The sequence below is a fragment of the Oryctolagus cuniculus genome, chromosome 12 (assembly GCF_051225735.1).
Source record: "Oryctolagus cuniculus isolate XC-2025 breed Fujian yellow rabbit chromosome 12, ASM5122573v1, whole genome shotgun sequence".
In the NCBI taxonomy this organism is placed as follows: Eukaryota; Metazoa; Chordata; class Mammalia; order Lagomorpha; family Leporidae; genus Oryctolagus; species Oryctolagus cuniculus.
This window is the reverse complement of record NC_142878.1, coordinates 108,916,561-108,929,178: the sequence shown is the minus strand read 5'-3', so window position 1 is coordinate 108,929,178 and position 12,618 is coordinate 108,916,561. Positions and strand designations below refer to the sequence as shown.

Below are 12,618 nucleotides of genomic sequence, written 5' to 3'. Positions count from 1 at the left end.
CACGAAGAGGGGGAGCGACAACCCAGCAACTACACTCATGGGTCATGCACCCAGAGAAAGGAAGACAGATGCTCACACAAAAACCCGTACCATACACAAGTGCTAGTATCAGGTTTACTTGCACCAGCAGCAAACTGCAAACAACCCAGACAATCTTTGACTGGTCAATCAATAATCTGCTGTATATCCATGTAGTGGGGGCAGGTGGAAAGCGCCGACCCCTCCAGAAGTTACATGCTACAAGATTCCATTCATGCAACACTTTAGAAAAGACAAAGCTGTGAGATGGAGAGCAGGGGGCCAGTCTTGTGGCGTGCAGGTTAGGCCGGTGCCTGAGACATCAACATCCTGTATCACAGTGCCGGCTCTGAGTCCCCACCGCTCTGCTTCCAATCCAGCTTCCTGCTACTGTGCCTGGGAAGACAGCAGGGTGACGGCCCACGTAGTCAGGCCCCTGCTGCCCACGTGAGAGACCTGGATGGAGCTATAATCTGACTTCAGCCTGGCCCAGTGGTGACAGCCATGAGGAGTGAACCAGGGGATGGGAGAGCTCTTTCTCGGTCTCACTCTCTTTAGGTTGCTCTGCCTTTCAAATAAATACGTCTTTGAGAAAAAAATAATGGAGAACACATGCGTGGTTCCAGGATCAAGGAGGGGTAAGCTGATGCTGCTGAGGAGGGCAAGGGGAGGGGCCCTGTGGTAAGGAAGTGTCCTGCAGCTGGACCACACCAATGTCAACACACCAGCAGTGACCCTGTGACAGCCTTGCAGGAAGTGCCCAGTGGGGGAAACGGCAGAATATATGGGACCTCTGTGTATTACTTTTATTATTATTTATTAGACAGAGTTATTGACAGAGAGAGAGACAGAGAGAAAGGTCTTCCTTCCGCTGGTTCATCCCCCAATTGGCTACTAGGCTGGCACTGCACCGATCCGAAGCCAGGAGCCAGGCACTTCCTCCTGGTCTCCCGTGGGGTGCAGGGCCCAAGCACTTGGGCCATCCTCCACTGCCTTCCCGGGCCACAGCAGAGAGCTGGACTGGAAGAGGAGCAGCTGGTACTAGAATCGGCGCCCATATGGGATGCCGGCACCGCAGGCGGAGGATTAACCAAATGAGCCATGGCGCCGGACCCTGTGTATTACTTCTTATAACTGCATATGGTTCTATCAGTATCTCAAAATAAAGCTTAATTTAAAAGAATCGGGGCTGGCGCTGTGGCGTAATGGGCTAAGTCTCTGCCTGCAGTGTCAGCATCCCATATGGGTGCCAGTTCATGTCCCAGCTGCTCCACTTCCGATCCAGCTCTCTGCTGCGGCCTGGGAAAGCAGTAGAAGATGGCCCAAGTAGTTGGGCCCCAGCACCCATGTGGGAGACCTGGAGGAACTTTTGGCTTCAGATCAGCACAGCTCCAGCCATTGTGGCCACCTGGGGAGTGAAACAGTAGACAGAAGGCCTCTCTCTGTAACTACCTCTCAAATAAATCTTTAAAAGTGAACAAATAATCAATGTTTTCCATCATTACATTAACAAAATACATGAGGAAATCATATGTGGTCACCAAATGCAGGCAGTGTAAAATCCAACACCCATCTATGATATGTGGAGGGCATGGAGGCTAGTGTCTACAAAGCAATGACAGCTAACATCATACTTTATGGTGAAATACTGAACGCGTTCCCTCCAAGCAAGCATCTGCTCTCTGACCACGTGTGCTTCCATTTAACATCACTGCAGATCCCAACCAGTGCAATACAACACGACACAAAAAGCCTCAGCACTGGAAAGGAGAAGGCGAACGGTCCACATCTGCAATGACATGATTATGGAATACCCAAGAACGCTGAGAAACAAGTCTCACTCCAAGAATGAGCTCGCAAGACCACAACACAAGCTCGATGCAGAAAAACCAGCTGGACTCCATATAACAGCAACAGACAACACCGGGAACTGAGAACACAACAGGGTTTTAGAAACACAGAATGCCTGGGAATAAGTCTGATGAGCTGCGGGAACTCTACGAGGAAAGCGAGCAAGGACTGCTGGGAAGCAGGAGGCGTCTACCTAGGCGGAGAGACGCATTCCACCTTCAGACGAAAGGATTCAGTGAGGTGCTGCCAACTCTCCCAGAATGACGTATGCATCAATACAAACTGTGAACCAAAATAAACTGGAAAGCTGATTCTAAAATATACAGAAAGGCAAAGTCTGCCGAATAGTCGAATCAAGAAAATGGAAAACAAAGATGTCTGACCTATCACATTTCACGTTACAGAAATCATGACACTTCCCCCACCCTAACTATTCTCCAGGCATGACGGCCCCTGCCTTGCTCTCAAACCCACTGGAGCTGCTCTTCGAGAACTACGAACCAGGTATCTCCAGAACGTTCTCCTCTCCTCCGCTCGGGGACTGGAAGCTCCTTACCGCCTCAAAGACACCTTCCCTGGCTGCTCAGCACCGCCCTCCAACACCTCTCCTCAACTTGTCGGTTCACAGTGTGCGGCACACTACCAGAAGAGGGCAAAGGACCTTATCTGTCTTGTTCAGCCAGTAAGAGCACCCAGAATATAAGAGGAACTCAATTCAGGGATTTAATCAATGAGTGAAGCTAGACACAGCAAATGTGACAGAAGTTAGCCACTCAAAGTCTGTAGTATCTATTTATACCTAAATGCCTTGGCTCTTCTTGAAAATGGTTCTAAAAATACAGCACTTTTAAAGCATCCTCCGCGTGAAATCCTATACAAGAAATGAAATCAACACCTCTGGAATCACGGAAGTCAGGAAATAGAAGTTGAAATAAACCTAACATACACGCTGAGCACAAAGGAAACACCGCTGCTTTCCGTGACTCCTGCAAAAAAGAAATAAAATACTTTTCAAGCGTTTTTTTTTCTTTTTTTCTTTTTTTTTTTGACAGGTAGAGTTGTAGACAGTGAGAGAGACACAGAGAGAAAGGTCTTCCTTCCATTGGTTCACCCCCCAAATGGCCACTACGGTCGGTGCTGTGCTGATCGGAAGCCAGGAGCCAGGTGCCTCTCCTGGTCTCCCATGGGGTGCAGGGCCCAAGCACTTGGGCCATCCTCCACTGCACTCCCTGGCCACAGCAGAGAGCTGGCCTGGAAGAGGGGCAACCAGGACAGAATCCGGTGTCCATATGGGATGCCAGCGCTGCAGGCGGAGGATTAACCTAGTGAGCCGCGGAGCCGGCCCTCAAGCTGTTTTCAAATACAAATTTCAGACATATGCCTACATAAAATGTTAAGTCTAAAAGAAGCAAAAAGAGCAAAAAAAAAAAAAAAAAAAAAAAAAAAGCGCATGAAGATTCGATAAAAAGAACGTTCATATAGTAAAGCGTCTGTCCCGTAAGAAGCAAAGCACGAGCAAGCCCAGCCCAGGGTGAGTCGGCGCCAAGCCCTCCTCTAGTGCTCTCCCGCGCCGGTGCCACGAGCCGGGTCGAGAAACAGGAAACAAAGGCAGCAGTGCCGCAGCAGGCTCAGCCACAGGATCCTTACAGTAGAGAAGACTTCACACACACACACACACACACACACACACACACGGAACCCCCACATGCCCACCGCCCGGGGCAACAATTATCCACGGACGTGTAAATATTGAAGAGAGCAAGCTGGGGCCAGTGCTGTGGCATAGTAGGCTAAGCCCTCCCATATGGGCGCCAGTTCAAGTCCTGGCTGCTCCTCTTGACATCCCGCTCTCTGCTATGGCCTGGGAAAGCAGCAGAAGACGGCCCAAGTCCTTGGGCCCCTGCACCCACGTGGGAGACCTGGAGGAAGCTCCTGGCTCCTGGCTTCCGATCAGCACAGTCCTAGCGGTTGCGACCATTTGGGGAGTGAACCAGCGGATGGGAGACCTTTCTCTTTGTCTCTCCCTCTCACCCTCCCTAACTCTGCCTCTCAAATAAATAAATAAAAGCTTAAAAAAAAAAAGACAGCAAAAAAGTCTCCAATACAACGCAGCTTTCACAATGCTGCCGAAGAGCACAGAGCACACACACTTCAGGCTCATGTCCCTTTCCTGTCAGCCTTTGTCTATTTCATGTCACAGAAGCACAAGTTTCCTTTGCTGTCATTAATACCCCATCATAAGCCTTCTCTGATACTTAATTTAGATAGCTGTAGAATAAAAACCTGTAGTAACAAGCATTTTAAAACACCAGAAATTCACCAGTCATACAAAAAAAGGGGGGGGGGGACTTATACTTCTCCATTCAACATCTTGTTTTCATTTTATTTCAGAGATCAGAGACAAGAAAGGGAGCGAGAGAGACAGGCAGAGCTCCCATTTGCTGGTACAATGCCCACAACAGCCAGGGCTGGGCCGGCCAGGAGCTGGGAACCAACTCCAGTTCTGCTATGTGGGTGGCACAAACATTTGAGCCCTCACCTGCCGGCTCCCAGGTGCCCCTTAGCAGAAGCTGGAATTGGAAGCAGAGCCAGGCACTGAACCTAGCACTCTAATACGGGATGTGAGTGTCCCAGATGGAAGCTTAGCCTATAGGCAAAACAACCACCTCCAACGTGTATCATTTAGGAACTGAATGAACAAAAAAATAGTTTCTGCTTCTTTGTAAACTGTTTCCAGTTTTTTATTTCTATAATGAGCTGAGGAAAAAACGCACCAAATCCGCCTCCAGGACCAGTAACACTGATGTTATGCAGTCAAGTTTATATTAGGCTAATAAAAACTGAGTAGAAATTTTAACACTTTGAAAATGTGAGTGCTAGTTGACAAGTATATATTTTCCCATTTATTTCAATAATAGAAAAAAATGCTTTAAAAGAACTACCAGAGACAGGCATTTGGCGTAGTGGTTAAGACACTGCGTTGGGGCCAGCGCCATGGCTCAATAAGCTAATCCTCCGCCTAGCGGTGCCAGCACACCGGGTTCTAGTCCCGGACGGGGCGCCGGATTCTGTTCCGGTTGCCCCTCTTCCAGGCCAGCTCTCTGCTGTGGCCAGGGAGTGCAGTGGAGGATGGCCCAAGTGCTTGGGCCCTGCGCCCCATGGGAGACCAGGAGAAGCACCTGGCTCCTGCCTTCCCATCAACGTGGTGCGCCGGCCGCGGTGCACTGCCCGTGGCGGCCATTGGAGGGTGAACCAATGGCATAGGAAGATCTTTCTCTCTGTCTCTCTCTCTCTCACTGTCCACTCTGCCTGTAAAAAAAAAAAAAAAGACACTGCGTTGGGACATCCGCATACCATGTGGGAATTCATGGGTTCAGTGCCTGGCTTTGCTCCAAATTCCAACTTGCACCAATGCAGACCCTGTGATCAGTGGTGATGGCTCAGCCATTGGGTTCCTGCCCTATTACCCACATGGGAGACCTGAACTTGGTTCCCAGTTGCAGGCAACCAGGAGGTGAATCAGAGGATGGGAGCTCGCTCTCTCAAATAAATAAAAATTTTCAAAGTAACCACTGAATGTTTAACTGCCTTTCCTTTTCTCAGACACTCCCCTCTATAAAGTGTGACCATGAATGCGTGACTCGGTGGGGCTAGCACTGTGGGTGTTTGTTAAGCTGCACCCTGTATCAGAGCACCAGTCTGAACCCCGGCTGCTCCGCTCCCAATCCAGCTCCTATTAATGCACCCTAGGAGCCAGCAGATGCCGGCTCTGCTGGCTCAAGTACTTGGGTCTCTGCCACCTCTGCGGGGTCCCAGGTGGGAGCTGCAGGTGCCCGTGCTCCAGCCTCACCCAGGACTGGCTGCTGCAGGCATCTGGGGAGTGGGTCAGTGGATGGAAGATCAAGCTCTTGCTCTTCCTTTCAAGTAGGTGAAAAAAGAACTTTTCAAGGAGGTTTATTTTATAAAGAAGTCTTTCATTAGCCAGCGCCACGGCTCAACAGGCTAAACCTCCGCCTTGCGGCGCTGGCACCCCGGGTTCTAGTCCCAGTCAGGGCGCCGGATTCTGTCCCGGTTGCCCCTCTTCCAGGCCAGCTCTCTGCTGTGGCCCGGGAGTGCAGCGGAGGATGGCCCAGGTGCTGGCTTCAGATCAGTGTGATGCACCGGCCGAGGCGGCCATTGGAGGGTGAACCAATGGCAAAAAGGAAGGCCTTTCTCTCTGTCTCTCTCTCTCTCTCACTGTCCACTCTGCCTGTCCAAAAAAAAAAAAAAAAAAAAAGGCAACAGAAGGTGGCCCAAGTACTGCCACCCACATGGAGACAGGCTCAGCCCTTGTCACTGTGGCCAGCCATTTAGGAGTGAACCAGTCGATAGAAGATTTGTCTCTCCCTCTCCGTCACTCTGCCTTTCAAATAAATAAATCTTTAAAAAAAAAAAAAAAAAAAAAAAAAGATGGGGTCAGCGCTGTGGCATTGCGGGTAAAGCCGCTGTCTGCAGTGCTGGCATCCCACATGGGCATCAGTTCGAGACCCGGCTGCTCCACTTCCAACCCAGCTCTCTATGGCCTGGGAAGGCAGTGGAAGATGGCCCAAGTCCTTGGGCCCCTGCACCCGTGTGGGAGACCCAGAAGAAGTTCCTGGCTCCTGGCTTTGGATCAGCCCCAGATCCAGCCGTTGCAGCCAATCGGGGACTGAACCAGTGGATGGAAGACCTCTCTCTCCCGCTCTCTGCCTCTCCTCTCTCTAACTGACTTTCAAATAAATAAATAAATAAATCTTTGAAAAAAAAGAAAAAGAAAAGAAAGCATCTAGCACAATTCTAGTACTAAATCCCCACCTTCCATGTTCCATAGGCAACAGTAGAAAAAAAGCAGAGTTGCGAGGTCAAACATCCCAGCACTGGTTCACTTTTGGACGTCCTTAAGCAGTGTGACCTGGTGAATGATCTGAGTCCCAACGACCTCAACCACAGGACAGGACTCACCTCTAAGACTACAGGAGGGGAGCCGGCGCTGTGGCGCAGCAGGTTAAAGCCCTGGCCTAAAGCGTCGGCATCCCATATGGGCACCGATTCAAGCCCCGGCTGCTCCTCTTCCAATCCTGCTCTCTGCTATGGCCTGGGAAAGCAGTAGAAGATGGCCCAAGTCCTTGGGCCCCTGCACCCACGTGGGAGACCTGGAAGAAGCTCCTGGCTCCTGGCTTCAGATCAGCCCAGCTCCAGCCGTTGCAGCCATCTGGGAAGTGAACCAGTGGATGGAAGACTTCTCTGTCTCTAACTCTCTCTGTAACTCTGTCTTTCAAATAAAATAAAATAAATCTTTAAAAAAAATTGCTTAAAAAAAAAAAAAAGGCCTCAGGAGGAAGTCCACATCGCGTATCACACACCGCATTTCCGTTCACATATCTCCTTTCAGCAACGAGACTACTACTGCTCACACATGGGACCAAGCCTGTAAACAATCAAACACAGCGGCCGGTGCTGCGGCTCACTAGGCTAAGGGCCTTGCGGCGCCGGCACACCAGGTTCTAGTCCCGGTCGGGGCGCTGGATTCTGTTCCGGTTGCCCCTCTTCCAGGCCAGCTCTCTGCTGTGGCCAGGGAGTGCAGTGGAGGATGGCCCAAGTGCTTGGGCCCTGCACCCCATGGGAGACCAGGATAAGTACCTGGCTCCTGCCATCAGACCAGCGCGGTGTGCCGGCCATGGCGGCCACTGGAGGGTGAACCAACGGCAAAGGAAGACCTTTCTCTCTCTCTCTCTCACTGTCCACTCTGCCTGTCAAAAAAATTAATAATAATAATCAAACACAGCGGCACCAGCCCTGCAGCGCAGTGGGTTAATCCTCTGCCTGCAACACTGGCATTCCACATGGGTGTCAGTTCCAGTCCCGGCTGCTCCTCTTCTGATCCAGCTCCCTGCTAAGGCCTGGGAAAGCAGTGGAAGACAGACCAAGTGCTTGGGCCCCTGCACCCACGTGGGAGACCCAAAAGAAGCTCCTGGCTTCGGATCGGCCCAACTCCGGCTGTTGCAGCCATCTGAGGAGTGAACCAGCGGATGGAAGACCTTTCTGTCTCTACCTCTCAGCCTGAACTACCTCGCAAATAAATTAAAAACATTTCAAAAAATCAAACACAGCAACAAAAATGCATGAATCCCCTCTAGAACACCTCGGAAGTGAAGTCCCAGTCTTCAGACTGGAACAGAGTGGTAGTCAAGCCAGGGCATCAACTTCCACACCTCCCCACCTCCTCCCCACCTCCTCCCCCTCCACCCCTCCCCCCTCCCCTCCCCTCCCCTCCCCCCCCTCCCTCCCTCCCTCCGTCCTTCCTTCCTTTCTTCCTTCGATTTTGTTTAAGATTTGAGAGGTAGAGTTACAGACAGTGAGAGGAAGAGACAGGTCTTCCTTCCGCTGCTTCACTCCCCAGACAGCCACAATGGCCGGAGCTAAGCTGATCCGAAGCCAGGAGCTTCTCCTGGGTCTCCCACGTGGGTGCAGGGGCCCAAGCACTTGGGCCATCTTCTGCTTTCCCAGGCCACAGCAGAGAGCTGGATAGGAAGAGGAGCAGCCGGGACTAGATCCGGCGCCCATATACATAGGATGCCGATGCCACAGGCAGAGGATTACCTACTGCGCTGTCACAGCGCAGCCCCCACACTGCTTTTTCATAAACCTGACTATGTGATAATTAGGTACCAAAAAGCTTGACTCTACAATTTGTTATTTTATGAATGGCTAAGAATCAGTTAATCTGGCCCGCTACCAATAAAGCTTTTCTGGAATACAACCACACTCAATTGCCCATCATCTATGGGGGTTTCTGCACTACAAGGAGAGCTTAGCCGTAAAGACAGAAAGCACACACCCACAAGGCCTACCTCCAGCTCTTCACAGAAAACCTTCATGGGGGCTCATGTCTGGCACAGCGGCACCCCTACCAGGGAGCACCGCCTCCCGTCCCGCTGCTCCGCTTCTGATCGCGCTCCCTACCAATGCGCCTGGGAAACAGCAGACGGCCAAGCCCCTGGCCCTGCACCCACATGGGAGACGCCGCCCGAGTTCCAGGCTCCTGGCTCACCTGGCCGTGCAGCCTTCTGCGAAGTGAGCCAGCTCATGGAAATCTGTCTCTCCCTCTCTCTGTCACTCTGCCTTTCAGATAAATAAATCTCTTAAAAAATAAAAAACTAGAAGTCTGATGACCGGTGCTTCAGGATACAATTCTGTATGAAAACTGGAATGGACAGAAGTTCAAAAAGAAAAAGGAAAAACAGGGAACGGGCAAATTCCCAGAATGATAAAAATGACCCGAACTAACTCAAGAAGCAACAGAAAACCTAGACAGAAGTACATGAACCACAGAGGCTGCATCAGGAATCACGTCTTCCCCGAAGGGAACGCGTGGCCGCGCCCCACCCCATCACCGAGGGGCCGTGCACTGCGCGGGGCCCACGCGAGGACTCGCGTCGGCAGAGGCCCCCCCTTACCAGCGCTGGGCAGTCGGGCCTCCACCAAATGCCGGCTCCCTCTGCACTTCGCAGAGGCACGGCCTGAAAAGCAGCGCTTCCAGGCAGAGCTCAGGCCGCACTCGGCGTCCCAGCTCCGACCCCGGACCCCACTCCGCGCGGGGCCCACCCAGCAGGCCTCTGCAGGCGGAGGTGCGCCCAGGTCCGCCACGGTCTGGCCAATCGCCCCCGGCTGCCCACCGGGTCATCAGAAAGCGCTCAACAAACCCCTCGAGAAACCGACACGCCGTCCCCAGGGTTGCGGCACCCGCTCTGAGACACAGAACCTCGGCAACACAAGAAACCTCGGGCATGTTAGCGCAACGCTTTTGAAACCACAGGTGCTGGCACACTGGCGCCGAGTCCGACCGGAGAGCTGCAACCAGCTTTTTTTTTTTTTTTTTTTAATGAAACGAAAAATGTCCGGAGTGAAGACGTAAAACGCATCCGGCCACAGTGTCGGACACTTCTCGTTCCTCGCCCCCAGCCCCCCCACCCCTCCAGCAAGGGTAACCCAAAGGAAATGTCCACTCCATCCAGAGAAACCAGCCAACGAGAATCCTGTGTCCCTCAATTGAAAAAAAAAAACACACACGAAGTTCCCAGGCGAAAGGCGCCGCTGTCCCGGGGGGATGAACACCGGCTTTGGCAAACAGCAGACTCCCTGCGGCCGGGGCGTTCCTCACCTGCGGCCGCGCGAGGGCTCGGCGCCGCGGAACCCGGGGCGGACACACAGGCCAGGCCGGCGAGCGCCACGCCTCCCACGCACCCACACACTTCCACCCGCGAGGTCACCGCGGGTCGACGGTCACGAGCACGCTCGCGCTGCTCCCCGCCTCCCCCCGAGCCAGAGGACACACCGAGGCGCGGAGCGAGCCCAGGCCGCTCACGCCTCACGCCTCCCAGCCCACCCAAACCCGGGGCCGCCCCCGGCTCGCGCCACCGCACGCAAGGTCTCCACGGCGCGCAGCCCCGGAAGCGCCGTCCCACGAGCACCCACACGGCAGCCGCCGCCCCTCGCTCCCACCTCCGCGTCGTCCGGGCTCGGCCTCCTCCGCGCAGCACGCCAAGCGGGCAACTCAGCTCGGAAAGGACCCGCCGCGGGGGCTTCTCCACACCCACCCCCACGGCCGCCGCCGCCGCCGGAAGCGCCCTCGCGTCTCCACGCCGCCGTCGTGAGGTCACTTCCGGCGCGACGGCTCGGAGCGGGCGCGCCGGGAGCCGAGGGGGCGTGGCGCCCGGGAAATTTGAGAGATTGGGAGGGCGTGGCTCTCCGAAAACTCGGCGTGGGCAGCCAGCCATCTACACCCCTCCCGCCCACGTACGCGGGAAAGAGTCTTGGCTGGAATCGTGCGCCTGAACTCCGACTCCACGGCCCAGGCCCACGGGGGCCCAGCGCCAGCGAGGACTTTGCTGGGGTCCTGTTGGGTCCTTGCTAGGTCGTAGCCAACTGCCCTGACCTGGCAGGAAACGGTGTAGTCCCGCCGCGGTGGATCCGCTGCGGCGCCTGTGCGGGGTTAGAATCCGCCAGTCTGGGGGCCGGGGCTGTGGCGTGGCGGGTGAAGCCGCCGCCGCCGCCTCCAGTGCCGGCATCCCCTATGGGCGCTGGTTCGGGTCCCGGATGCTCCACTTCCGATCCAGCTTCCTGCTAATGCGCCTGGGAAAGCAGTGGAAGATGGCCCAAGTGCTTGGGCCCCTGCACCCACGTGGGAGAAGCTCCTGGCTCCTGGCTTCAGATCAGCACAGCTCTGGCCGTTGCGGCCACTGGGAGAGTGAACCAGCGGATGGAAGACTCTCTCTCTCTCTCTCTCTCTCTCTACCTCTCCTTCTTTGTGTAACTCTTGACTTTCAAATAAATCTTAAAAAAAAAAAAAAAAAAAAAAAAAGCGAATCCGCCAGCCTGCGCTGGGCTGCTCCGGGGACATGGACAAGCGCCACGCTCCTCCCTTGGGCGTTTTACAGTCCTGGTAGTTCTGTTAGCCCGAGGTGTCCGCGCCTGTCCTCTAGGATCAACGCGTAACAAAAGGAATCCACTGGGGCTGGCGCCGCCTGGCTCACTAGGCTAATCCTCCGCCTGCGGCGCCGGCACACCGGGTTCTAGTCCCGGTTGGGGTGCCGGATTCTGTCCTGGTGGCTCCTCTTCCAGTCCAGCTCTCTGCTGTGGCCCGGGAGTGCAGTGGAGGTGCTTGGGCCCTGCACCCGCATGGGAGACCAGGAGGAAGCACCTGGCTCCTGGCTTCAGATCGGCGCAGCACACCAGCCATGGCGGCCATTTCGGGGGTGAACCAACGGAAGGAAGACCTTTCTCTCTGTCTCTCTCTCTCACTAACTCTGCCTGTCAAAAAAAAGGGGGGGGTGAATTGAGGGGGTGGTACAGCTGGCCCTAAAGATTCTCATTTCCTTCTCTAATAAATAAGAACCTTGACCAGCATTGTTGGAGGTTGTTGAGGGAATTCCAGGTCTGGTTAGAACCTACCACCTGCATGGAAACCCCACCAGCACCACCAACTGAAGCTGCCTGGCCATTATAAACATTCCCTGAAGGGCAGGACATCCCTGGCCAACCAGGGACTTGGACATGAGCTGAACATGCACCCCGCAGCCCCAACTCCAGTCCATAAAGTGCTTTACCCCAACCCCTTAAGCAAAGACAACCGGGATCTCGCTCTGAACTTTGTATATAAATACCTACCGTCCTCCAACCACCCCGTCGTCAGAGATGGGCTCTTCCACACATCGGGCGAATGAGCCAGGTTTGGGGGTCCAGTAGCAACCCTTCCAACCAGTTGGGAAGGCTTCCACTTCCTAGAGGATTATAAGCACACGCACACACACGCATCACCAGATTCACCAGGCTGGAAGGGCCCTGGCTCTTTTGTTAGTTGGAGGTTTGGGGCTATAGTGAGCAGGAAACAATAGATACAGTATCAGACACAGAATGCAGAAAGTAGATACAGTGCCCACGGGTCTGCTGCACAGGCAGATACCCACAGCCTCTCTCCTGCGTGGGCACCCTGTGCCACAGTGCTGATGACGGACCCACCGACACACTGTCACCGTGAGTCTGTTTACATTAGCACACTCTCAACAGTGTACATTCTGGGGGCTTGACAAATGTCTAACGACACCCATCTTGTGTCACACAGAGAAGCCACTGCCCTTTTCAAAGTCCTCCAAGCTCCACTGTTCCCTCTCCCTTCCGGGAACTCCTGGAAACCACTGATCCTTGAACTGACTCCATAGTTTCGATAGCAGC

General features: G+C 53.9%; 1 protein-coding gene across 6 annotated transcripts in view; it reads right to left on the bottom strand.

The window, feature by feature from the left end:
* The window catches only part of LOC149123228 (enhancer of mRNA-decapping protein 3-like), a 54,148-nt gene extending 43,045 nt beyond the window's left edge, over positions 1-11,103 (bottom strand). For 2 of the 6 annotated variants that reach the window (XM_089310898.1, XM_089310891.1), the window contains exon 1: positions 10,390-10,553. The gene's annotated coding sequence lies outside the window, so the exon portion shown is untranslated. Of the gene's footprint in view, positions 1-10,048; positions 10,227-10,389 lie in introns of those variants that run through there. The other 4 variants (XM_089310887.1, XM_089310893.1, XM_089310897.1 and 1 more) reach the window with 4 other exon arrangements.
* Positions 11,104-12,618: the final 1,515 nt, after the last annotated feature.